At 40.7% G+C, this 12,586-nt stretch overlaps 1 pseudogene; it reads right to left on the reverse strand.

The window, feature by feature from the left end:
• Window positions 1-6,484: 6,484 nt before the first annotated feature.
• On the reverse strand, window positions 6,485-10,245 carry LOC115290529 (annotated as a pseudogene).
• Window positions 10,246-12,586: the final 2,341 nt, after the last annotated feature.

Consider the following 12,586-nt stretch of genomic DNA (forward strand, 5'->3'; position numbering starts at 1 on the left):
TGCTGGCTGAGGTCTGTGCCCGCCACCGTGGATCGCCGAGGGAGGCCGGCCACCCCCTTCCTTGGGTTTGCAGGGACACGACTCTTACTGCTCAGCTCATTCAACTCACGTGGCTAGCATTCCAGAAGGCACCTGGGGAGCAGGTGTGTGACCTCCTCCTTCTCTCTGGACAGCCACACACCACTCGCAGACTGCAGAAGGTCTGAGATCTGCCCTTCTTGTGAACTCCAGGACAATCTCCCCTCCTCCCTCCTCCCCTTATTTTAGAGATGTTTAAAAATTTTTTTAATGTTTTATTTAGTGTTGAGAGAGAGAGTGAGAGAGCGAGAGAGTGAGAGTGAGAGTGAGTGAGTGAGAGAGAGAGAGAGAGAGAGAGAGAGACAGTGTGAACAGGGGAGGGTCAGAGAGAGAGGGAGATACAGAATCTGAAGACAGGCTCCAGGCTCTGAGCCAGCTGTCAGCACAGAGCCCGATGCGGGGCTCGAACCCAAGAACCGCAAGGCCCTGCTGGTGACTTAGCCCCCTAATGTCGAATCAACTAATTTGAAGAACATGCTATGATTGAACAAAACAAAAATGCAAGTTAATGGGAAAAAGACAGTCTCTTAAACAAAGGGCACTGGGAACCGGAAAGCTACATGCAGAGCAATGAAACTAGACCACTTTCTTAGACCGTACACAAAAATAAGCTCAAAATGGATTGAAGATCTAGATGTAAGACATGAAACCAAAAAATTCCTGAAGAAAATGTAGGCATCTCTCTGACATAAGTGGTAGAAACATTTTTTAACATGTCTCCTTTGGCAAGGGAAATAAGAGCAAAATTAAGCTATTGGGAATATTTCAAAATAAAAAGCTTTTGCACAGCATAGAAAATTATCTATAAAACAAAAAGATAACCCACTGAACGAGAGAAGATATTCACAAATGATATATCCAATAAGGGGTTAATGCCCAAAATATATAAAGAACTTATACAACTCAACACCAAAAAATCAAATAATCCAATTAAAAAATGGGCAGAAGACACGAACATATTCTCAAAGAAGACATACAGAAACATTTTCTCAAAGAAGAAAGCATACAGAAAGCCAACAGACACTTGAAAAGATGTTCAGCATCACTCATCATCAGGGAAATGCAAATCAAAACCGCAGGAGATATCACCTCACACCTGTCAGAATGGTTAAAATCAAAAGCACAAGAAAAAACAAGTGTTGGTGAGGATATGGGGAGAAAGGAACCCTTGATGGGAATGCAAACTGGTACGGCCACTGCGGAAAATTGCATGGAGGTTCCTCAAAGAATTAAAAATAGAATTACCATACGATTCAGTAATTCCACTACTGGGGATTTACCCAAAGAAAATGAAAACACTAATACAACAAGGCATATGCACCTCTGGGCATGTTGCAGGATTATTTACAATAGCCAAGATTTGGAAGCACCCACGTGTCCATCGATAGATGAACAGATAATGAAGATCTGATGTATGCATACAATAGGATGTTAGTCAGCTATAAAAAAAGTGAAATCTTGCCATTCACAACAACATGGATGGATCTAGAGAGTATATTGCTAAATGAAATAAGTCAGTCAGAGAAAGATAAATACCATATGATTTCACTCATATGTGGAATTTAAGAAACAAAACAAATGAACAAAGAAGAAAAAAGACAAACCAGAAAACAAACTCTGTAACTGTGGAGAACAAACAGATGGTTACCAGAGGGGAGGTGGGAGGGGGATGGGTGAAACCCATAAAGAGGATGAAGAGTGCACTTATTGTGATGAGCACTGAGTAATGTATAGAATCGTCGAACGACTATGTTGTACACCTAAAGTAATGGAACATTGTGTGTTAACTATACCAGAATAATAAAAAAACAAGTTAGATTTCCCTAGAGACGTCTTGATACATGTGTGCATTGTATCGTCGTACTATGATCTTTTTCTTTAATTTGCAGTTATGCTACAAATCAGATTCATTGTGAAATAAGCCAATGGCTGCATAATCTTTCACAGAAGCCTCCAAAGATCGGGAAGGTTCAGGAAACTCAACAAGACGGATTAGCTTTGGCTGTCATTTGCATATGAACTTGAGGTGCTGACTCACTCTCCTGGTCTCCTGTAGCAGGAACCCTCAGCTGGCCTCCCTTGTGACATATGACTTAGTCAATCAGAGGCTGAGACTTAGGACCCAGTTCACGGACTGGAATTGCTTCCCCACCGCCCACCCGCCGGTCTTTGCTTCCTTGGCATTCACTGCTTTTGACTTATCTGAGCCAAGCAGTTCCGGCCAGCCAGTGCCCCTGGTAGAATCCACAGAGCCACTGGCCCCACGGCAGATGATGAAAAACAAACGGGCTTATTTTTCTTTGTTTAGAATTCTAGCAAGACCGACCAGTTTTGTTTTGTTTTGTTTTGAACTCCCAAAGTTCATTTAAATCAAACCCAGGATTAAGTGAAAATATGAGCTAACAAGATCAATAAATCATTAACCTGAGTGGCCCTTAGAGCCTGTTGCCTGGTGTGCTTTGCCACATCACAGACCGTTCAGCGACTTCTGACGTGGAAGGAAAGTTGGTAATGGTTTAGCCGAGCGTGAACGCATTTGTTTCCCGTGTGCTCGGGGAGGGAAGGGCTGCGGGCGATGCTGTACCACCACCTAGTGCTAAGTACATGCACATCACCTACGGTGCACAAATGTGCTGCAGGATGGTCAGGACAGCCTCCGAGTGAAAATAGCGCGCTCTGATGAAACCTAAGTGCAATAGATCACATGCTTTCTCACGCATGTCTTTTACTTATTACTTCTGGGATTCCCGCGTCGTGGCTGAGGCACAAAAAGCTTCCGGACTTTTTGGGCATTTGGGCATGTCTTTGGCTTACCCGGCCTGAGATATCACTAGCAACGGGTAACTTTTAGGAAGTGCACCTGATCCAGGCTGTGGGAGCTGGCTTTTTAGTGGCTCCCTGGCAGTGACCCGAGTCATGGTGTACAGGTCTAATGTCCCATGGGATGAAATTCGGCCGGTGAGAAACAGATTGGAGGGAGCTGGTGGTGAGCTATCTGCCCACTCCCTCCCTGATGGACTGTTAGGACGCACAGTGTCCACACGGTGTCTCCGAAGATGTCTTCCGTGACAACCAGAGTTTTGGTGGCGCTGTGGCCAGCTCAGTAGGGTACCACCTTCTTTTGCTTTGCTTCCTTTAGTCCTATTCCCCTTCCCCCCTCCCCGCCTAGGGCTTTGGGATTGCATTCCTTATCAGTGTGTTCACATCTGAGTTTTGCCTCAGGCTCTTTTTCCTCAGGACCTTGAGCTAGGACGGTTCACACGCCCATCTCGGAACCAATGACTGGGTCCAGGCTTTCTAGGTGTCTGTTCGTAGGCCAGTGGGGAGTGAGGCTCTTGGATTGAGGTTCCCACCGGGGTCAGATGTAGAGGGGGTGGAGGTCCCTGGAGGAATGAACAGCAGGATGGGAAAGAGTGCCGGGTGGATGGAAAGCCACGCGCCACAGTCCACTTCTCCATTCCTCTTCCCACCTGGATGGTGTTCACGAAGCAGCCAAGCAATTTTTAAGTCATTAAAGACACATTGTCCTACCTTAACCATGAGGTCCAACTTAGCATCACCACCTGACATCGTGGGCCTTTGACGTGATACAGTAGGAGGCACGTGGAAGCGCCCATGAAATAGTCTCAACACAAATCTTTGGTTTAATTCCAATCAAACCTTTAGATGTAACTTGCAAGTTATAGGAAATATAAGAGAAAGAGGAGCAAGTTAAACAACATCACAAAGAAACCACTTTCAAATCTAGAATGAGGAATATTCTACAAGACAACTGGCCTGGTGTATTCGTTTTCTAGGGCAGTAGTAACAAAGCATCACAAACTTGGTGACTAAAATGACAGAAATTTACTGGTCACAGTAAGTAAAGTACTAATTGGAGTTCAGAGTTTTGTTATTTTTAAACAATTTATAACAGAACCAATTTCAGTTATGCATTTTGATACAGTGTTTTGTAGGAAGAATATTCAACTTATGACACAGAGGAGGTGTGAAATGTGTTCTATGAATAAATTGGAAACTTGTCTGCTTGATCTGAAGACAGATTGGGACATCTATCAATAACACTAGAGAAAAATTTCTCCCTGGCCTTATCATCAAGTAAAGCTTTCTAATTTATAACTCCAGGATGTGGAGGCTTGTCAATTCTGACAGATTTCTAAAAATCAGTATTTCATATAGAGTCTGAATTGAATCCTGAATGATTATATTTTCAAATTTCTGACAGCCATTAGGATTATGATGGTGTTAAAAATAGGTTGAGGCATAACTTAAACATGTGTTGAAGGGAGATTAAATATACATGTAAAATATTCTCAAAGATCAAGGCATCTTTGGATCCTGGTACATAAATCACTTAGATCTCCCTTCAACAGCCTTTTATGTTTTCCAACAACTGAAAAGGAACTCATTACTTTCTTTACTATCATGAAATTATTGGGGAGTGGAACATAGTTAAACTAATAGCCCCTCAAAAACTTTGATGACAGGGATACATAAAGTTTATGAGCCCAGAAGTCACATTTCAAGTAATGTTAATCACAGTGTTTGAATAAAAACACTCAGACAATTAAAACATCATTTGGTTTGCCTTTGCTTTGGAGTGCCTTAAAAGAAAACTTTTGTCACAGCTTTATCTCCTTAATCATACTTGGGTTAGGTGGACACAAAACACATCAGTCATTTTTCTGCTGCAGATTCTTGTAGAATGGAGGCTAAACTCTACATGGTCTTGGCACATGGCATATTTCAGACACATTAATTGCACTTCTCCAACTTTTGAGTAAGTTGGGAATGTTTCCTGTGGACCACGTTTTTATTACTCCTTGTAACCTCACATAGTTCCAGGTATAATTTCACTCACTTATGGAATAAACATTTACTGGGCACCTGTGGAACAGAACACGGAAATCTCAAGAACCTGACAGTTTAATGGAAAGACAGACAAATGAACTTGCAGTGACAGCCCCATTTCAAGAGTTCTATCGTGTAAAAAGCCCATATTGAGAAACAGCTAGTGTCTGATTTCAAGGCTTAAAACCTCTCCAAGCCTCAGTTTTTCCATCTGTAACATAGGAATAATTGTGCCCTTATAGAATTGTGGCACAGATGAATTTATAGATTGTGATCATTCACTGTTCCTGAATTTATCTTACAGTGTGGTTTTATGGAAACAGAATCAACCAATCAATCAATCAATATCTATCACTGTCTTTCTGCTAAGTTTTAATTCTCGGTGAAGGGATTTGATTCACTCAATTTGAGTCAGGCGGCCACTCCTGGGTCCATGATCTATGACTGTTTCTGCACAACGTGGCTGTCAGAAACCCACCCCTATGACTTAGGGGATTAAAAGGAGTCTTCACAAAAGCAAATCCAAACCTTGTCTATCGCGCTTACAGAAAGGTTATTTTTTTGAGAGAGACAGACACAAGTGGGGGAGGTGCAGAGACAGAGGGAGACGCAGAATCTGAAGCAGGCTCCAGGCTCTGAGCTGTCAGCACAGAGCCCCATACGGGGCTCGAACCCACGTACTGTGAGATCATGACCTGAGCCAAAGTTGGACACTTAACCGACTGAACCACCCAGGCACCCCACAAAGTAAACATTTTTGAACACATATGACTAACTCTATAAAGCACTTACCCACAGGAATCATCAGTGCATTTTAAACATCTACTGCCATCAACTCAGCTCTGTAAGGGAGGGCTCAGTCCTGGGTGCCGTGCGAGAATGTTCTTGTGGATGGCTGGAAGTAACGGAAACTTCAAGTCCGCCTTTTTCACTGTTATTCCCAGCCTCCAGTAGTGCCTGCATATAGTAGCTGTGCAATAAAAGTTTGTTAAATGAATTAATGGCTGAACAACACATAAGTGATTAGAATCAGTACGGTTTTTTGGAGAACATTGTGGAAATATATAGCTTAGAAATGTTGATACTCTTTGGCTGATTTAATTTATGGGATCCTAAATAAATATGTCTAAATATGTGAAAGGCTAAAAGCACAAAGATGTGCATTGCAGTGCTAAAGATAATAATGAAAAACTGGAAATAACGGAAATGCTCAGTAGTAGGGAATAGATACGGTAAGCTTTAGCATATGTATTGTAAGGGATGTGAAATGTATACAACAAATTTATTTGTGATGCATATAAGGAATAATGCTAAGTAAAAAAGTATAGATTTAAACTATGGTATTATAACACAGTGGAAGTATATGATATTCCCTGGGAATATAAAGATCCAGGCATAGGAAAACGTTAGATACCAAAATACTGTGGTAGGACTATAGATCAGTTTTTACTTTTTTTTTTTTTACATTTCAATATCCAGTTTTAATAAGAGAGATAGTCAAAATAATTATGGTCAAAATTATTACATTGAAAACTTTTATAATGAATGCTTGTTGTTAGTCTATATATGATTTAGCTTTTGGTTTAAGTTCTTTGGCTGTAAGAAAGAACATTTGGTTTACTTCACTGATAGGAATATCTCTCAATGCTGGAATGGCGCCTTCTTGGTATTCCTTCTGCTGTTGATTTTCAGTATAGTTATCTGTGATCGTATGAATGGAGTTGAGTGGAGAGGTACTCGTCATGTTTATTCCAAACAAGAGTACACAGCCAATGGCTATAACAACTAGGACGTAGATGGGAAACATAACCACCCTATATTTTTGAGGCCAGTAGGTTAAGCCTAAGGAGTTTAGCCAAGATTCAGGAATAAAAGCCCACACAAGATACAGTATGAAGCCAAATTGGGAGCTTAAGAAAAGAACAAAGCCATAAATCGCTCTTTCTGGCAATGGCGACGGTGAATTTTCCACCATTTTTCCTGTGGCTTTAGATAATCTGTTTCGAGTTCCCTGAGCAAGCGCTGTCCGGAAGCCTCAGGGGAGCGAGAGAAGAAAACCTGATGGAAAGGCCTGGTCGCTCAGGTGCTCCCCCAACTCCCCCTGCGCCCACCCCCAACAGACGCAGGCGCACCATGACCCTGCCCCCCAGTTTTTGTTTTTTTCCTTTACCCTTTTCTCTTTCTTTTTTTTTTTTAATTCAAAATTACACAGCCTCTCTGTAGGAAATTGGGAAGATGGCTTTATGTAATGAGACATCCGCCCATTAAATGAGAAAGAAGATCTGGGTGGGCAGGTGTTATCTACTTCAGTGGCTGTAGCATTTTGTGCTAGATGTCCGCAGCAGTGGGAAGTGTTGGTGAAGACAGGGAAGGAGAAGGAAGGGAAAGGAAGTGAGGATGGGAAGGGAAGAGGAAAAGTAGAGAAAAGGGGTCCATAGGAGGAAGGTAAGGGGCGCCATTGCTTTCTGACTCTGGCGATACACTCCTTTTTACAGTTAGAAGGACCGTCACATGGAGGGGACTCTGGTGTCCTGGCAGGAGTCAAGAACACTATGAGTTTCGTTTTCCTCTTGGGAGGTGGAGTTGAGGTGTCAAGAGCTGGGTTTGTTATGACCCATGTGACCATATCCACAAGAGTTGATAGTCTCCCCTTTCCGACAAACTCCCAAATATCATCAGAATCAATCGTTTCTTAATGTCCTGTAAATTCTGTGCCTTGTAAATGCAAAGATCACATATAATTGGACATTGGAATTGAAATAACATGGAGGAATTAGGAAATCATTTTAATTCAAGCCCTTCAAGGCACAGATGAGGAAGTTTGAGAACTGGAGAAGTAAAATGACTGTACGAGGTGACATAGGAATGTTTGCAGCAAATCTGGGTTGATTCTCTTTGTATAGTCTTCTTTGCTGTGCTCTGTTTTTGGATACTTGCTGGCTGCTTCTTAAGGCTACTCAGAGAGCATCTCTACTAGGGGATTTCAAATTTGTGCTTAACACCTGGAAGTGGTCAGACCAAAAGCTGAGTGCAAGAGGAATGCAGAAAAGGTGAAAGGCTTCTCCCTTTCCATTGTTCCAGGAGATGATGATGATGATGATGATGATGATGATGATGATGGTGGCTAATTCTTATGGAGAATTTACTAAGTGCCAAAGCTCATTTTAAATGTTTTTATATATTAACTTACTTAATTCTCTTAACATTCTACAGCAGATGACAAAACTGAGGCACAGAGAAGTGGAGAAATTAAGTGGCTGAAGTCACTTTACTAAAAAGTAACAAAGTGAGAATTTGAACCAGAATCAGATCCAGAGTCCATGCTCCAAACTATTATTTAAAACATAGAAGGAGAAAGAGAAAGACAAAGAGGGGGCAAGAGAAGAATCAGTGACAGAGAAAGGAGAGGGGACAGACGGGTGATAGGGAGAGGGAATTGAGGAAAAGAGAGATTGAAGCTTACTAGAGATGTGTGCACTGGAAAATACATGTCTTCTTGCAGAAATTAGCTGGTCTAGAGAAAACTGTTCTTTGGCCAAATTTCTTCTTGGCAAGCACATATTTGCAGAAAAAATGAGCCCAAGACTTTCTACTTACAATGGCTCCTTCATGCCCCCAATTCTCGGTGATATGTTACAATGTCATCACGATTTAGGAACATTAATTCTTAAGCCTGGAACTTTTGGCTAATGGAAGTCTTGCCAAGACCATGGTTGGTGGGTTTCCAATCTCTTCCTGTGCTGTGTGTTGGAGTCCAGGCAGATGGAAGAGTGGGAGTGGGTAAAAGGCACGGTAAGAGAGAAGGAGGCTTCATATTTATTGCTTTCTTTGCAAATTTCTATGATTTATAGCCAAAAGAGCTTATTTTAAAACTTCCTGATGATTAAATAATACTGTTTATAGGAAGATATTTGGTAAAATTTCCTTTAGTTTTAACTGTTATATTTCTATTACAAATTTGATCTGGTCCCCGAAGAAGTAAGAAGCCTACATGACATTAAAAATGAAAGCTGAAAAAAAAGGAAAGAGAAGACACATTCAAGTAACTATTTGTTTACCAATGTGGTAACAGCAATGGCGTGACAGCTTTTGGGAATTAGCTGATTTTCAAACTAACTAGTTATATCCATACGAGAGCTGTGATCTGATATTTTCCTCACCTTAATTGAGCCTTGGGTCTTTGAATACTCAGAATGTACAGTTTAACATTTTCAATCTGGACAGTCTGGTGGGAAAACTGATGGGAATTCTCAAGCCATTAAACTTTGGGTACGATTGCTGGCTCAAAAGTTCAAAACAGGTAATGTCTTTTTCATTTTGTTTATCCCTTGATGCTGTGTTTGCTCACCTAGAACTGTCAAGTTTCCTTCCCCATTTTTCATCAAAATTTGTTCAGGTGCTTGATTCTGAACAACACTTTAGCAAGTCCAACCCACCATGATATGAAAGAGATAATGCTTCATGACCAAGTGGGGCTTTTCCCAGGAGTGTAACATTGGTTTCACATTTGAAGATCAATTTATCATATAAACAGAGTAAAAAGAGTATGGGGAGTCTGTGTATCTTCCACTCAGTTTGGATGTGAGCCTAAACTTGCTCTTTAAAAAATAGTCTATTAAAAAGAAAGGGATTGTGTAGCCATTTCAATAGGTAGAGAAAAGGCATGTAACAAGATGCAATATTTTTTTCATGATCAAAACTCTCAGAGGTCAGGAATTAAAGGGAACATTATCATCCTCAGGGGGGACATTTTGAAAAACCTAGAGTCAATGTAATACTTAATGATGAAATGCTTCCCTTCTAAGATGAGGAACATGGCAATGATGTCCTGTCTCTCTACCTTTATTCAGCATTGTGTTCGAACTTCTAGTGAGTAAAACAAGGCAAGGAAAAGAAATTAAACGTCAAGGGACAGAAAAGGAAGAGATAAAATCTGATCTTATCCAAACACTGAAAATACCAGTATTGGTGAGGATTTGGAGCAACTGAAATGCGTACATTGGTGGTGGGAATGCAAAGTGAAGCAGCTATACAAATACCAACCATATAAACTGTAATTCCACTGCTGGGAATTTACCTACAAAAAAAGAAAATAGGTGTCTATACAAAGACTTACACATACACATTTGCGGCAGCTTTATTTATTAAAGCCCCATACTGGAAATAGTCCAAATCTTCATCAAAAGGAGAATGGATCAAGGGACTGTGGCATAGCCCTATAATGGAATGGTATGTATCAACAAAGAGCAAAAAAAAAAAAAAATATTGATACATGAAAATCACTAAGCTGAGTGAAAAAGCCAGATAAGAGTACATGTTGTATGAGTTCATTTTTATAAAATTCTAGAAAATGCCAAGCAATCTCTAATGACAGAAAGCAGGGCAGTGGTTACCTAGAGAAGAGAAGGAAGGAGAAGATGAGGGATGGATTTCTAAGGGAGCATGATGACATTTTGGGGGGTAATTAAATATTCATTATTCTCATTGAGGGTTTGATTGAGGGTTTTGTGTGTGCATGTGCGGAAGCTCATGGGCTTGCACAGCTTATTAAATATATGCAGTTTATGCTATGTCGGTTACATCCCGATAGAGCTGCTATGAAATTAGCAAGCATGAAACAGAAGGTAGAGGAAGCTATTTGGGGGCCTTTCCTGATGTTCCTGGAATTTCATCAAGTAGACTATTACCTGCATTGCCTATATCCAAGTTTGGCCCTATTTTGGCGTAGGAAAAGGTCTAATTATAATCCAGGCTTCCTGTTTAGGAACCTTCTGAAATGTATTTATTTCAAATGGACTGCCTGTCTCTGTGTTACCTTGCTGGTCCCCAAGAAGGAACTGACAAGGAGCTAAGTTCCTTGTTCCAAATACCAAGGAATCAGGTGTGAGGCAGCTGAAAGAGCTCTTATTTTTACTCTTATTTCTCCCCAAAATGAAATATATACCCTGTGTTGACGCTTCAGAACACTGAGAATGAACACAGATGGTAAATCAAATTTAGGGAGGAGGGATGTTCCATATAACTCCTAAATGCCAACTTCAAAACACTAGATGGCTCCCCTAATGTATTTCGGATTGGAGTTAAAAATAGGGCTCCTCATCAGAATTATTGAGAAAGATGACAATCATTTTTCAAGCAATGGACGGTTGCATCCGTATGGGCTCTAGCCGATGAAGAAAAGGAAAATGCTATTCAGACTGAATAAAACACTTTTAAAGACTGGAACTTTCAGCTATTTCTTCTGCAATGGGGCTAATACACACCACATAGGGTCAGCCTAATGAGCTGTTGCTATTGAAGGATTCAGGAATACATTATAGAAAATGGTCATGTATTATTCCAGAAAAGAAACAATAAGTGTTTTTTTAAAATCAATTTAAAAGCATGTACTTGACCGTTGGTGTTGGAAGGTTGCAGAATATGACCCTCCAAAATATGCCTGTAGGAGCTCAGGACATGTCTCTGTAAGACATGCCTCGTTGGTCTAGATTATTCTGAGCTGTAGGCACTTGAAAAACAGCAAATGCAGGGAGAAGCTTCAGCTCCTCCAAAAAGAGCTCAATTGTCATGGTTGGGTTCTCTGGGATTTTCCTCAACAAGGAAGAGAGACTCTTGTCACAGGAAAGCAGAGTAGACATCAACTCCACACCCACACAGATTTTGTTACAAACTATGGTACCTCCCATCTTTTCCTCAAGGTCCCCCTCATCTTTCCTAAAAATCATTTCCTCACCCCAAAGAGGCCTGACTCTCCCTCCCCACTCCCTATTATAAAGGGGGCATTTAAGCCTGAATTCTAAGCCCCCTTGAGGAGTTACTGATTTCCCCCTGGTTCTTTCCCTTCTTTATATGATATTATATGGTAATAAGTGTCTGTTTCTTTTTTCCTTGTTAATCTGTCTTGTATTATAAGGTCTCAGATAACTTGGAAGGGTGGAGGGAGAGTTATTTTCCCTCCCCTGCACAATATTATTGGCAGCAGTAAAAACCAAAATGACCAACCTCAACTTTACTGAGCTTCTGAGGATGTTTTGGAAGAAGGATGGAGCTGGATTTTCTGTGAGACTGGACATGTGCGTTGGCTGAAAGGTTAGAGAAATTGATGAAGAAATAAAAAATCCAGGCTCTTGAATTAGTCATTTGCAAATATTCCTAGATCTGTGAATTTACCTCATTTTTCTCATCTGTAAAATGGATATTCAGTGAATGTTAGTCTGCCCATCCCCACTAATGAGCAGACTTCATTCTCTTTGTGTATATACAGTAGGAAAATTCTATATCTATATTTGCATAGTACCTTGTAGCTTGTAAAACACTTTTATATTTATGAGTGATTTGCAAACTTTCTTAAAAAAAAGAATTTGTTTTTATTTTTTTATTTTTTATTTTTTTAAATTAATTGGCCGTACATTTGTGGGCCCAGTTCTGGGTTCTCTATTCTTTTTTTTTTTTTTAATTTTTTTAATGCTTTTTATTTATTTTTGAGAGACAGAGAGAGACAGCTGGAGCAGGGGAGGGTCAGAGAGAGAGGGAGATACAGAATCTGAAACAGGCTCCAGGCTCTGAGCTAGCTGTCAGCACAGAGCCCGACGCGGGGCTCGAACCCACGAACCGTGAGATCTGACCTGAGCCGAAGCCGGATGCTTAACCGACTGAG

This window comes from Suricata suricatta, chromosome 4 (genome assembly GCF_006229205.1).
Source record: "Suricata suricatta isolate VVHF042 chromosome 4, meerkat_22Aug2017_6uvM2_HiC, whole genome shotgun sequence".
Taxonomy (NCBI): domain Eukaryota; kingdom Metazoa; phylum Chordata; class Mammalia; order Carnivora; family Herpestidae; genus Suricata; species Suricata suricatta.